Genomic DNA, 13,995 nt, shown 5'->3' with positions numbered 1-13,995 from the left:
GCAAAATGTATTAATATGGCTTTACAATAAGGGCACAGGTTTTCTAATCTAATATACCTTGAAGGATGGACAATCAAGAGGAGATCTGTACTTGTCTCTCAGATCTACTGAATTTCTAATTCAAGTTCTTGAATACAGACATCTATTTCTAAAGGAAGTGTGTTTGTTTATTTACTTAATTATTGTCCAGAGAGGAAATTCTGGGGGTGGAACAGGGACTTGAAATTCTCTTGAAAAATCAAACTGGTGATCCTGTCTGTGCCTTTGGCAGCCCAAGGTGACAGCTGATGAATAAATTGTGCTATGTCGTTTAAAAAGGTTCACGTTAATGGTAGAATTCTCTAGAGTAACTGCAGTCTCAAGGAGCTGCAGCACAACAACACTTCTTGTTTCCAACACACTTCTGCACCCCTTGGGCAAAGCTGTTTCCTTGTGAATGAAGCACAACACATGCACCATCCAGGATAAGATTTGCTGAACTGTAAGTCTCTTTTCAAATGATAGTTTAAACAGAAAATGTTTTTAAAAGGATGCATTAAAAATTAAAGAGTTTATCAAATTGCTACTACCAGTAATACTTTCCTTTGCTAGTGTTAAATAACTTACCTGTAAGAATCCAGATGCCCAGGATATATGCATATGCATATGTATATGTCAGAGGTGAGTTCCTACTGGTTTGGACAAGTTCTATAGAACTGGTTCTATCGGCGGCACAATAGGCCACGGCATCTTTTTTTTGCTTCTGCGCATGTGTCAAAGCATTTTTTTTACTACTGTGCATGCGCGCGCATGCCTGAAGCGCATCCCTGAGCGAACCGGCAGTAGCAGAAGCCGGGAACCCAACCCTGGTATAGGTGTATGTGTATGTGTATATATGTTTTGCTTGCAGAAAAGTTCTGATGGGAACTGTATTTTTAGAAATATATTGATATCAGATATCCTTAATCTTATTTTGGATAACCAGGAAGGGTTTTTTTTTTTTAACATTTGAAAACATTTAACTTTTCATTTTAAAAGGAAGTTATTAATGAATAATAAAAAGAGGAAGGAGACTTGTTATCTTCTTCTGTAAATATTTTATTTATTCCATTTATATTCCACTTCCTCCAGAAGTTCAAGAAAGCATCATAGCAATTCTGCCATCCCAATAACACAACCACAAGGCAAGTCAGTTTAAGACAGGGGTGTCCAAACTTGGGAACTTTAAGACTTGTGGACTTCAACTCCCAGAATTCCCCAGCCAGCCATGCTGGCTGGGGAATTCTGGGAGTTGAAGTCCACAAGTCTTAAAGTTCCCAAGTTTGGACACCCCTGGTTTAAGAGACTGTGAATGGACCAAAATCAGCCCATGAAGCTTCAGGGCTGGGTAGAGATTCAAACTATGAGAAAACACTTGGTTGACCTTCTTTGTGCTTATAAAACAGGACTAGTTCTGGTTACTACTTGGTTGGTCCACTCCACAGAATACCAAATTAACCATTTCCATACTCGTAGGGGAAAAAACCACAGGCAGTCCTTGACTTTCAGCAGTTCATTTAGTGACCATTCAAAGTTACAACGGGAATGAAAAAAAAGAGACTTATAACGGTTTTTACCATTCGCATGGTGATGTGATTTAAATCCAGATGTTCGGCAATTGACTCACATTTATGGTGGTTGCAGTGTTTGTGATCATCTTTTGCAACCTTCTGACAAACAAAGCCAAAGGGGAAACCAGATTCACTTAAAAGCTGATTACTGATTTATCAACTACAATGATTCACTTAACAATTGTGGCAAGAAATAACGTAAAATCGGGCAAAGCCGGTATTCAGCCGGTTCGGACAGGTTGGGGCGAACCGGTAGCAGAGATTGTGGGTGGGCCCGCCCCCGCCCCTGCCCCGCCCACCTTCCCCGGCGCTATGCCGTCCTATTTAGCCACGTTTTTAAGTCCAGGCACATGCATAGAAGGCATGCACGCAAGCAAATGCATGTGCTGAAGGCTGAGTGCATGTGCGAAAGGTGTAAGTGAGAAGTGAGCATGCACGAACGTGGCAAACTGGTGGTAAAACTAAGTGAAACCCTCCGCTGGGCAAAACTCATTTAACAACATAAATTATGGGCTCAATTGTGGTCATAGGTTGAGGACTACCTAATTGTCCATGAAGTCCTGAGAATTGGTGCTCAGTTTCAACTTTTCTTATCTCCTGGGTCCTCCTTTAACAAGTCCTCTCAATCACTTGATTCAATACAAGACAGTGCAGCACCTCAATTGGCTCAGGTCTATCACTAGTGTTAGATCGGGCAATGGACAGGCAGACACAGGCTAACAGTGCAACAGCTCTTTATTAACGATAACAAATGTGAACAATGCAGCGAAGCATGGGTCTGACAGCAGCCCTTTTATTGGGAGCTGTCAGACCTCTCAACCAAGAGAATCAAACTTCTGTTCCTGCCGGAACAGAGGACCTTGGTGGAAGCCATAGTTGCTATTGTAGATATCTAACAACTAGCAAGCTCTGAATGAAAGCATGTTCAAGAGCAAAACAGAGTGTACCCCAAGTCAGATCTCATAAGCCAATCGCCATAAGTTTCATTCATTTTATTAATCAGTCTTATTTTTCTCAGAGAAAAGGTTACGATGCTTATGAATGTTCAAAGGTCAAAGTGTAAGGAAACACTTAGAAAAAAACGACCACCAAATGGAACATATAATTTATACAATAAATTGTCAATGGGTGTTGTGGCCCACCAGCAGCCAGTGGAGCTGGCAACAGAATTGGACAGTGAGGAGGTTGGGGAGGAACATGGGCCAGTCCTGGAGTCTGGGGAAGGCTCGGATGAGGGCTCTGCATCGGAGGCAGAGGTGGGGCCAAGGCTGACTGGCAGTTCTCACATGCCTTCAGACCTAGACAGCAGTGAGGCAGAGAAATAGCTGTGGCATGTTCCCAGTGTGCGCATGTACAGAACTGCCAGAAGAAAAGATGTGAATGCCCCAACACTGGAAGTCTTTAAGAAGATGTTGGATAGCCATTTGTCTGAAACGGTATAGGGTTTCCTGCCTAGGCAGGGGGTTGGACTAGAAGACCTCCAAGGTCCCTTTCAACTCTACTATTGTATTGTATTGTATTATTGTATTGTAAGAACAGCTCAGAAATCAGTGTCGACTTGGGGTAAAGCCACAGGTGGATGGTGAATGGCCCCTCCCATAGGAAATAAAAGAGCAGTGAAAGGCAAGTGGGCTTTTGCGGGAAACAATTCGTTGATTTGTTCATTCATTTGTTTTAGGAGTGTGAAGATCTGTCCGTGAATCTCAGAGACTCTGTGCCAAATCTTTCCTTGCACAACAACTGCATTTGGGAAATATTTACATGGCAGCTTTTCAAGCTAGATAAGGTCTGTAGTCATAAATTCACCTTTGAAAAGCTGTTCACCAGGCCTTTGCTGAATGTGAATGAAACGAATTCACATTCGTTTAATAAAAGGTGTTTTACTGGGACCAGGAATCTGCTTCGTACTTTTTGGGGAAGCCTAGGTGAGAACAGTAGGGCTGACTTTTGGTATACCCTGTGTACATAGAATTACTCTAAAATATTTCTTTTTCCTTTATTTTGTTTTTTTTAATGATATTTTGTTTTACATTAGGACAGGGGTGTCCAAACTTGGGAACTTTAAGACTTGTGGACTTCAACTCCCAGAATTCCCCGCTGGGGAATTCTGGGAGTTGAAGTCCACAAGTCTTAAAGTTCCCAAGTTTGGACACCCCTGCATTAGGAGAAGATTTAGATTTGAGGATGAGTCCGGAGTCGAAACTAGGTGGAGAGGCTGGGGAAGGACTCTCTATAATTTGTATGGCAGATATCTTCGGCTCTTCCACTGCAATTCTTTTTGGTGAAATATCTATAAAAACTAAGGTTCCCTTCAGAAATGAAGAATTGGGAGAAAATGTCCAGGAATGCCACTTAGACCCCCTTCTTTAACACTATGGTCTCCTGACTCCAAAACTGCTGAATTGCACTCTTGATGGCAAGGACAGAGTGGGTTTGAAGCTCCAATTCGTTTCCACAGGACTTGAGGGCAGAAAGACTTTCTACACCTTAAAGTCCTTTGTGTCTTTAAAATGCTTACAGGAAACATGGGAGCAAGGCTGGGGCAGGGATTGTTACTGAAGAATAGGTTTCCTATATTATCTCAAGGAAAGCAGCTTTCAAATAAAGACTACGGAAGTGGGGTACAATTATGGAGCGGAAAGGTCCCACACCATGAAGGCATCCGCTCCCTCCAAACTGCCTCTCCCATTGCACATCAATCATCCAGGCTTATTCTTTGATTAAAGCCAAGGCAAAATATCTCCAGGGAAATCTTGAAATGCAAAACGCCTCCCTTTCTCTCTCTCTCTCTCTCTCTCTCTCCCTCTCTCTCTCTCTCCCTCCCTTCTTTCTTTCTTTTTCTTCCTTCCTTCCTTCCTTCCTTCCTTCCTTCCTTCCTTCTTTCTTCTGTGAGGTTCACTGAAAAATTTATTACAGCAGTGTTTCTTAACTTTCAGAACTTTAAAATGTGTGGATTTCAACTCCCAGAATTCTCCACACAGCATGCCGACCAGGGAATTCTGAGAGTTGATTAACAAATTAACAGAGTTCGAAGGGACCTTATAGGTCATCTAGTTCAACACCACCACCACCGCTCAAGCAGGAGACCCTACACCATTTCTGACAAATGGCAGTCCAAACTCTTCTTGAAAGTCTCAAGTGATGAAGCTTCCACAATTTCCAAGGGCAAGCTGTTCCATTGGTTGATTGTTCTCACTGACAGAAAGTTCCTCCTTATTTCTAGGTTGAATCTCTCTCAGTTTCCATCCATTGTTCCTTGTCTGGCCTTCAGGTGCTTTGGAAAATAGCTTGACCCCCTCTTCTCTGTGGCAGCCCTTCAAGTATTGGAGCACTGCTATCATGTCTCCCCTGGTCCTTCTCTTCACTAGACTAGCCATGCCCAGTTCCTATAACCGTTCTTCCTATGTTTTAGTCTCCAGTCCTAGTTGCTCTTCTCTGCACTTTTTCTAGAGTCTCTGTTGAAGTCCACCCATCTGAAAGTTGCCAAGATTGAGAAACCTTGCATTATAGCAGTTGTTCTCCTCCTTTTCTAAGTCAGCAGCATTTTCTTTCAGCTACAATCCAGAAAAAGAAGTCCCCTGAATAGTCTCATTTTTACTTGGCAATTAACTACCTGTCATGCATGGAGGGCAGATCTCCTGTTCATTCGAGCTGCTTAAATAAAAGAGACCCTTTGTCGCTGCCACTCCTGAGGTCACCAGATGCAAACTCATTTCATGGTTATTTTAATGCCAACACCAACAGACTCTGGGTGGTTTGCAAAATAAAGAACATAAAAACACAAGTAAATAACAATATAGAAATAGCAACAGCAATTAGACTTATATGCTGCTTCACAGTGCTTTACAGCCCTTTCTAAGCGGTTTAGAGTAAGCCTATTGGCCTCAAACATCTGGCTCCTCATTTTACGCACCTCGGAAGGATGGAAGGCTAAGTCAACCTTGAGCCAGTGAGATTTGAGCTGCAGGCAGTTCGGTCAACAGAAGTAGCCTGCAGTACTGCACTTTCGACTCTTATAACAAAGATTATCCAAAAAAAGAATTAATTGCAGCAATCAGACTCAATCTCAAACATCATGGGTATAGATTGATCACTGACTGGGGATAGGCGAGCACCCACAACTTTCTAAAAATCTGTCATGTGGTGGGAGATCGACTGTTTTAGTCCAATAAAGTCCTCTGTACTATTTATTACAATCACATGAGTCATAAAAAGAGAAAATTGCCTTTACAATGTAAGGTCCCCTTCTTGGGAATTATGTCTAAAAGATTAAAAAAATCATCAACCCGCTCCTCCAGTGTATATATCACACCAAAGTACCACCTTGACCACCTCATCCCAAAGGTGCTTTTTCAAGAGGCAACTGGACTTCCTTAGTTTTTTCTTTGAAGACGTTTCACTTCTCATCCAAGGACCTTCTTCAGCCCTTCTTCTCATCCAAGGACCTTCTTCAGCCCTTCTTCTCATCCAAGGACCTTCTTCAGCCCTTCTTCTCACCCAAGGACCTTCTTCAGCCCTTCTTCTCATCCAAGGACCTTCTTCAGCCCTTCTTCTCACCCAAGGACCTTCTTCAGCCCTTCTTCTCATCCAAGGACCTTCTTCAGCCCTTCTTCTCACCCAAGGACCTTATTCAGCCCTTCTTCTCATCCAAGGAGCTGAAGAAGCTTCTTGGATGAGAAGCGAAACGTCTTCTAAGAAAAACCAAGAAAGTCCAGTTGCCTCTTGAAAAAGCACCTTTGGGACAACCAGGACCTGGATGTCTGAGAAGCTCCATTGACAGCTTGACAATCAATTTCCCCATTAGCAAACACAGTCAGCGTATGCAGTTTCCAATATTGCCCTAAGCCAAACCATAGTTTGCTTTGGTCACGAATTTACCAAGATGATGTCCCCACTCATCCTGTGACATGTATGAAAGTCTGAATGTGTAAACGTGTTTTGCTAACCTGGAGAAACTCACCTAAACTTATTTCATGGTAAGATTAAAAGTTATTCATCCAGTTATGACTGGGAGTTCTCCTATATCAGCAAACCTTTTCAGTACTGAGTGCCCAAACCGGAATGCATGCATGCATGTGCATATCCGCACACTGGAGCACTGGAAAACTGAAGACCAGGTTGTCCAGCGCATGCATGCCTGTTTTTTGGGCATTTTTAGCCATTTTCAGGCAGTTTTTTGGGCTGTTTCCCAGCACTCCGGCACCCTCATAGACAGCTGGCTGGTGTGCCGGAAGCGAAAAGAGCAGCTGGCGACAGTGCATGTGCCCACCAAGAGCGCTCTGCGTGCCACCTCTGGCATGTGTGCCATAGGTTCACCATCACGGCCCTATATAATTAAGTCTCCAAGAAGTGCAAAAGGGTCCTACTATTTACTCCTTTGGCAGTCATCACTTCAGACTTGGGCAGAAGGTCAGCCAGGATCTTCCAGGAAGGAGACGTTTCTGCATGTGCTAACTGTTCTGTGAGTAAAACGACAAATAATAAAGGCATCAGTCATGCCTTGTAATATGAGATAATAGAATAATAGAATAAGAGAGAGAGATGATTCTGTTTATGCCTCCTTCCTTGGGAGCAGTCTACTTAGGTCTCAGAAATTATTATTTTTAAAAAATATTTATGTAAATGAAATTTAAATTCATGACAATTTCAATGAATGTGTGGCGTTATAAGAAAAGGAAAGTTCTGTTTGTGTTAAGGCATTTGTCCATATTCATTTTTGTTCCTTATTTCTACATTATAAAACCCTTGTCTGCTAATCTTGCATACATTGATTGCGATCTGGTTCAGTGAACACACAACTACAGCTATAATGTGATCTTCTTGGGTTTTGGAAGGAATGTTTTAAGAATCTAGCCAACTGTCAGTTATGTTACAGCATGTTGAGTGAGCCCAGTCAATCATGGTTTATTCAGTAAATCAGTGTTAATTAAACAATCATTTAGCATGTTGCATGAGATACTGGTGATATTGTATGGAGAGAATTCATTTGATAAATGCTTTGGGTGTCTAACGTGCATCTTAGGACAATTTGCTCAAAACCGAGATCCACTAAATTTAAATCATGGGAGATTGCTCCAGGAAGCTAAACAGGCTTGACACTTTTAATGCTGACTTGATACTTAAAACTAGTGAGTCATATAGCCAGCCTTGAAACAGCCTCGTGAGAAATAGCAAGGATAATAATCAGAATTACCTTAATCTGTTCTCTCCCCATTCTCTTTCAAAGCGATGTAAGAAAATTTGCATTTGGGTTATCTTTTGAAGTACAAAGGATCTCTGCTGAAATTCTCATGGTTGGAGCATGATGCTCTTGCTTTACTCCAAGGGGGAGGGGCAAGAAATATGACTCTCCTATCTTACATCTGCTGTCTTTATGGAACTTCTGCAGCCATCAACTTGGCTTCCAAAGCTATCATTAAATCTCAGAGAAGACATGATGAAGAGGTCCCGTGGGCCTTTTTCAGATTGGGAGACATCAGAAGAGAGATACCACAGAAAGGTCCATGAAGTTGATGTTCAGGACAGTGCAACCAAAGTTGTCCACTTTTTTTTACATGTGACCATGGGCGACACATATCTCAAAAAGGCAGGGAGTTCATTGTAAGCCTCCCTGCCATCTTGCCTTGCTTCATTCTCTCTCTTCCTGAAGAGATAGTAGCAGAACCCTTGGTAAATCAACACTTGGAATGCTCCATCCAGTTTTGGTCCCCATGATGTAAAAAAGATATTGATACCTTAGAAAGAGTACAGAGAAGAGCAACAAAGATGATTAGGGGACTGGAAGCTAAAACATATAAAGAACAATTGCGGGAATTGGGTATGTCTGATTTAATGAAAAGGAGGACTAGGGGTGACCTGATAGCAATGTTCCAATATCTCAGGGCAGTGGTAAAATTCATTTTTTTTTACTACCAGTTCTGTGGGTGTGACGGGGGAAGGACACTGCAAAATCCCCACTCCTTCCCCACTCTGGGGCCAGCCAGAGATAGTATTTGCCTGTTCTCCAAACTACTCAAAATTTCTGCTACCGGTTCTCCAGAACCTGTCAGAACCTGTTGAATTTCACCCCTGTCTCAGGGGCTGCCACAAAGAAGAGGGGAATCAACTTAATTCTCCAAAGTGCTTGAGAGCAGGACAAGAAACTAAGGAGAGAAACAACCTAGAACTGAGGAGACATTTCCTGACAGGACAATTAATCAGTGGAATGACTTGTCTCCAGAAGTTGTAAATGCTCCAACCCTGGAACTTTTCAAGAAGAAATTGGACAACCATTTCTCTGGAATGGTGTATAAGATTTCCTGCCCGAGCAGGAGGTTGGACTAGAAGACTTCCAAGGGCCCTTCCAACTCGGTTTTCTGTAACATCCCCTCCCCCAACTCTAAAAGAAATCCGAATCACCATTCTCAAGCGCCCCTCCCTCTTAGGCGAGGGGATCAGAGGAATCCTCTCTTTTGGAGGATAAAAAAAAAGCTTTTGGAGATCTCGGAGAAGAGCCTTGAGGTTCGCGTTGGATAGAGGTGGAGCTTCCCCGCTTGGAGAGCTTTGACAGGTCCCTGCCCGCTGCGCTTTCAGCTGCATCCAGACCAGGGATCAGCCAGAGGAAGAGGTCGGGAGGGATGCCCGGGCGGGAGACGAAGAAGTCGTCTCGGGAAGTCACTTCGGAGCAGGTAAGGGACTCTCGGTAGGGTAAATCTGCGGGATAGCCTGAGTGGGCAGGGGGTTGGACTAGATGACCTACAAGGTCCCTTCCAACTCTTGTTAAACCAACAGGGCCGGGGAGGCTGCCTCCGGACGCCCCAAGCCTTTCCACCGAGCAGCGTCTCGGTGGCCTGTCGGCTCGCGGCTCCTCCTCCCCGGGGCTGTAGTCAGAAGTCAATCCCTTTCCATAGGCTGCCGCCGCCGCCGCTGCTCTCCTTGACTGCGCCTTTTGCTCCCCAGCCGCCAGGCCTCTCTCTCCCTCTCTCTCTCGCGGAGCTCCCCGCTGGAAGGCGATTCAGCAGCTCGGGGGGCCTCTCGGGGTGGCCACTTTCTCGGAGGTCGCCCGCGACTTAGCTGGCTTTTAGGAACAGGAGTCCCGATCCTTGCACGCTGCCCCCCTCCCTCCCCTTCTTCCCAGGCTTCCTGTTGGGGCTACGTAATCCCGCCACCCGCAGCAAAGCCGAGGCCCGGCCCGCCTGGCATTTGCGTTGCTGTTATGGACAAGCACGGCGGGAGGATAAAGGAGAAGCGGCGTTATAAGGTGAGGGGGGGGGGAGGGAGGTCTGGGCTTAAGAAGGGGACGAAGGGCCGGGAGGGTTTAAAGGGGACCGAGATTTGGGGTGGAAAAGCCTGGGAATCGGTTGGTTTTTGTCATTGTCGTTCTTGTCGGGGGTGAGAGTCCACCGGTTCCTCCTCGGAGTAAAACCCTACATTGGATTTGGAGCTGATGTGGAAGGAGCGCTTGGCTCCAAACTGGACTTCAAAATATACCCCGTTGGGAACCTTCCTGCGATCCTGGGCACCGCTTCCAAGGGGAATTTGCTGGGGTTCCATTGATTCGTTTGGATCCCATTTGCTGGGAAAAGCTTTTGGAAGAAAAGGGTCCTTCGCTGGCGCGCCGGGAGCCCCGAAGTCAAACTTTTCCTTCGTTCCCAGAAAGAGAGAGAGAGAGAGAGATTTCTCTCGCCAACCTGGACCTCATAACGGCCTCCTCTCCCCCCAATCTGCGTCTGTTTCCTTAGAAGAGCAAGTCACTCCCACGCGATCCCGAATATTGTCCCCGCTGTCCCGGCCAGCTCAGGCGTCATTCCCCGTTTTTCCCCTAAAGGTCACGCCGTCTGGGACATCTCTAAGGCTCGGGAAGGGCTTAGGGTCGGCGCAGCTCCCCCCACCCCGGTTCCTTGTTTTTTTTTTTTTGAAACAGCGTTTCCGATGATTTCTGTGCTGCGGTGGATTCCATAAACGCGCTCGGTCCCCCTGGGAATTGAGATCCGAGCGGAAAAGTGAAAAGTTGGGGAAGAAGGGAGCGGGGGTTGCGAATGCGGCTGGTTTCGATACCGATTTTTTTTTTTTTTGCTTGCTTTCGAGGTGATGAATGCGGAGAGGAATTGCTTCTTTCTAGGCTGCGTTGTTTATGTAGGTTGAAGTGTGTGTGTGTGTGTGTGTGTGTGTGTGTGTGTATCTGTATCTATATATCTACTACATTTGTCTGTCTGTCTGTCTGTCTATATCTATCTATCTATCTATCTATCTATCTATCTATCTATCTATCTATCTATCTATCTATCTATCTATCTATCTATCGTGATCTTGAGCATATGGGAACTCTGTCTTTTGGAGGGTCGTGGGCTGAGCGTGGGACTGTGTGACACTACAAAGTGGGAGGAAGGGAAGAGTGACTCAGATGGTTCGTTTGTCCTTTCACTTGGGCTCCCCCCCCCATTTTGACGACTGATATGTAGTGAAAGTTATTTGTCTGTACTCACTGACTGTAGCAAAAGCAAAAGCTGGAGCACTGGATTCCGAGATAGTTTTAAAAGTTCTCTCTCTCTCTTTCTCTCTTTCTCTGTCTCAAAGAAACATATATTTAGTTATTTTTAAAGGGTGGGGAAAATTCTGGCAGATCACAGCATCAAAACAAATCCTTACTTTGCATACACCTTGCTGGTGTGTACAAATATAAATAAAGACTTATAGGACTAGTCTGTAGCAATCAGAATGCCTAGAATGAATCATACTTTGAGCTATGCCTTTTCTCATGATTTATTGAATAAATAAATAAATAAAATAAAACATTCTTAAAGATCCATCTCACCCTGGGTACCCCTTTTCTTGAACTATTGCCATCTGGCAGACGGGACAGGACAGGACAATAAAAACAAGGACAAATAGGCTTAAAAACAGCTTCTATCCCAGAGTAGTAACTATGTTGAATTCTACTGTATAGTTATTAATGCAGTATCAGGGGTTTTCAATTCAATTGTGTAGAATGTGAAGGATGCATATTTTTGTTTTGTTTTTTTAATAGTTTTCTTATATAAGATGTACACTGAAGATGGCATTTAATTTTGTTATAGGAGGTGCAGTGAGAGTAAAGTAAACTTAAATTTAAATTACAGCTAGCTAAATTACAACTAGCGTAATTTACAGCTAGCTAAATTCATGCATTTGGGATTCTACTCACAGAAGAAAACAGCTAGGTTCATGTAAGAGGCTAAGGCCAAGGCACAATAAATAGGCTACCATTATTATTACATAGTAGAGGGCAGAATTTAAATTGATTGCACTCACAGTATACTCTTTGTTCCTGCTTTTTTTTTTAAAAAAAAAATCCAGGCTTAATGAAAATAGCCACTGTCTGAAATTGGCTTCAAGATAAACTAATGGTTAACTTTTAGAATGGCCCTCTGATCAATAATTCATTAAGCTGCAATAAGTGTAGAAGGCTCTTTGACTTACATAAACAACTAACCTGGGTGTCCTCTCATTTTCTTGATTTGCAACGTAATTCGGATTATTAAAATCTATAACCAGAGCTGCAAAGGAACTCCATCTTGGCGTTGGATAAATCAACAAATTTAAGAGCCCAACAGCAACTCCAATCAGAAGGAGAATGTGAAACAGCTGGCAGTAATTTTTAAAAGCTTGCACTGAAGTTGCACCATTCAGTATCTGCTTGGAAGCAGGTGGGGGGAAAAGGAGCTTGTTACAACTGCCCAGAGAAGGAAGCCGTTTCAAAGTCTCCCTTGTTCCTAAAGAACAGAAGACCTCTCAGAGCCTGAATTGAAAGGGGAACTTGGAAAGATGACCCATATTTGCAGGAACATTTAGATCGAAAAGGTAATTCCCACGAAACTTTGATTCCAGACCTGCTAAAACAGGAGCAATCAATCCTCTGTCCTGTAACACGTATGGATACCTTCCTTGGTATTTGTTACTGGTAGGTTGTTTGCTCCACTTGACTCTTAGGGTGCTTAATTATTTTTTTAAATTAAAAATGAGAAGCTGGGTAATTTAATCACTGACTAATTTCTAGCCATGCTCTTGGTCCCTATTGGTATACTTAGAAAATAGATTGGAGGGGGGGCATACTAAAATAAGAGCTAGTAGCATTTATTGGAAGCTCCTTAAAGTAGCTGCAGCTTTGGGTAGGGGGGCATGTGTGGTTTTGTGGCACCAATCCTGGGAAAACCTGGATTAAGGGAAAGGTATTCCTGACAACATATATGCCCATATGCAGTGTAAGGCATGTTTTTTATATATATTTTGAATCATACCCTTTTACTTGATCCTAATTGATCTTTGTAACTTGGGGCACTAAGGAACATCCTAGAAGGTTAAAGATGGAATATTTTGTGGCTGGCCATACTTAGCCAACCATTTTGTGAGAATGTCTGTAACATTCAGAAATTTCTTGTGGATTGAACATCTTGGCTTTGCATTAGGAAAATGAGGATTGGAAATGCGCTGCCACTTTTTAAACCATAATATATGGTTTAAACCTTGAATATATTTTTTTTCTAAATTGTCAAAGAAAAACATTTCCTAATTTTTAAAGAAATCCAACTTTGTTCTCAGAAAATTAAGCAATTGTCTAGAATTGTTTGGATTGATACTGTATTCTACTCTCCCAAATTTATATTTGAAATTAAATGCCTCATAGCCACGCTATAGAGGTAGAAAGAGTCCATTCCTATTTATGTAGTCCTTCTATAATCATCCAAAGACATTTTTATTAAAATATTGATGATTTTATAATACTTTCTTGTTTGCTTGCTAAAGAGTTTTGGGGTTCCGATTCTTTAACAAGCTTGTTTAAGTCAGATTTCCATATGCAGAGCAGTGGATTATGTCACATAACATTATTGGTAAATCCTATCTGAATCCTATTCAATATGATTCATTTCAATATTTTGGAATATATTAAGATAATAGTTACATTTTTCTTTTTCTTTTTTCTGAAATGCAAACTAAAAATATGCCACTTTGGGAAGATTTCCCCCCCAAACACTATTGATCCCCCCCCCTTTTTTTTGAGAATACTTTCTATAACTTAATCTTCATTGGTATACTTTTATCTGTCTATTGTCTCACTTCTGTCTCGAATGCAAGATTGAAAATATCAACACTGCAAATACCATCGTAATTCTCAGTAAAGACTAATGCCATAGAGTTGTTAATAAAATTTGTAGGAATTACTTTAAATGTAAGTTGTCTCAAGGTTAAACTTGACCCTTAATAATGTCATGGGCTGGCTATATAGTCTTCTTGACAGCAGTATGTGGAAACGGTTAACACTTTCCTTTTTAAAGCATATTGGTACCAATCTTCTAGCAATTGTAAAATATAGCAGAAAAGTGGCATGGATTCAGATCTAAAACATTATAAGGCACTGGTGAGGGATGGGCAAAGCAGAAAATTAAAGAGC

At 42.7% G+C, this 13,995-nt stretch overlaps 1 protein-coding gene across 3 annotated transcripts in view; it reads left to right on the top strand.

The window, feature by feature from the left end:
* Nucleotides 1-9,101: 9,101 nt before the first annotated feature.
* Nucleotides 9,102-13,995, top strand: part of LOC309385539 (leukemia inhibitory factor receptor-like) — a 112,539-nt gene continuing 107,645 nt past the window's right edge. Inside the window, exon 1 of one of the 3 annotated variants that reach the window (XM_081940063.1) lies at nucleotides 9,102-9,256. The gene's annotated coding sequence lies outside the window, so the exon portion shown is untranslated. Of the gene's footprint in view, nucleotides 9,257-9,539; nucleotides 9,829-12,269; nucleotides 12,408-13,995 lie in introns of those variants that run through there. The other 2 variants (XM_081940061.1, XM_081940062.1) reach the window with 2 other exon arrangements.

This window comes from Natrix helvetica, assembly GCF_964273705.1.
Source record: "Natrix helvetica genome assembly, chromosome: 2".
NCBI lineage: Eukaryota > Metazoa > Chordata > Lepidosauria > Squamata > Natricidae > Natrix > Natrix helvetica.
Note: the sequence above shows the minus strand (reverse complement) of the source record. Positions and strands in the feature narration are given on the sequence as shown.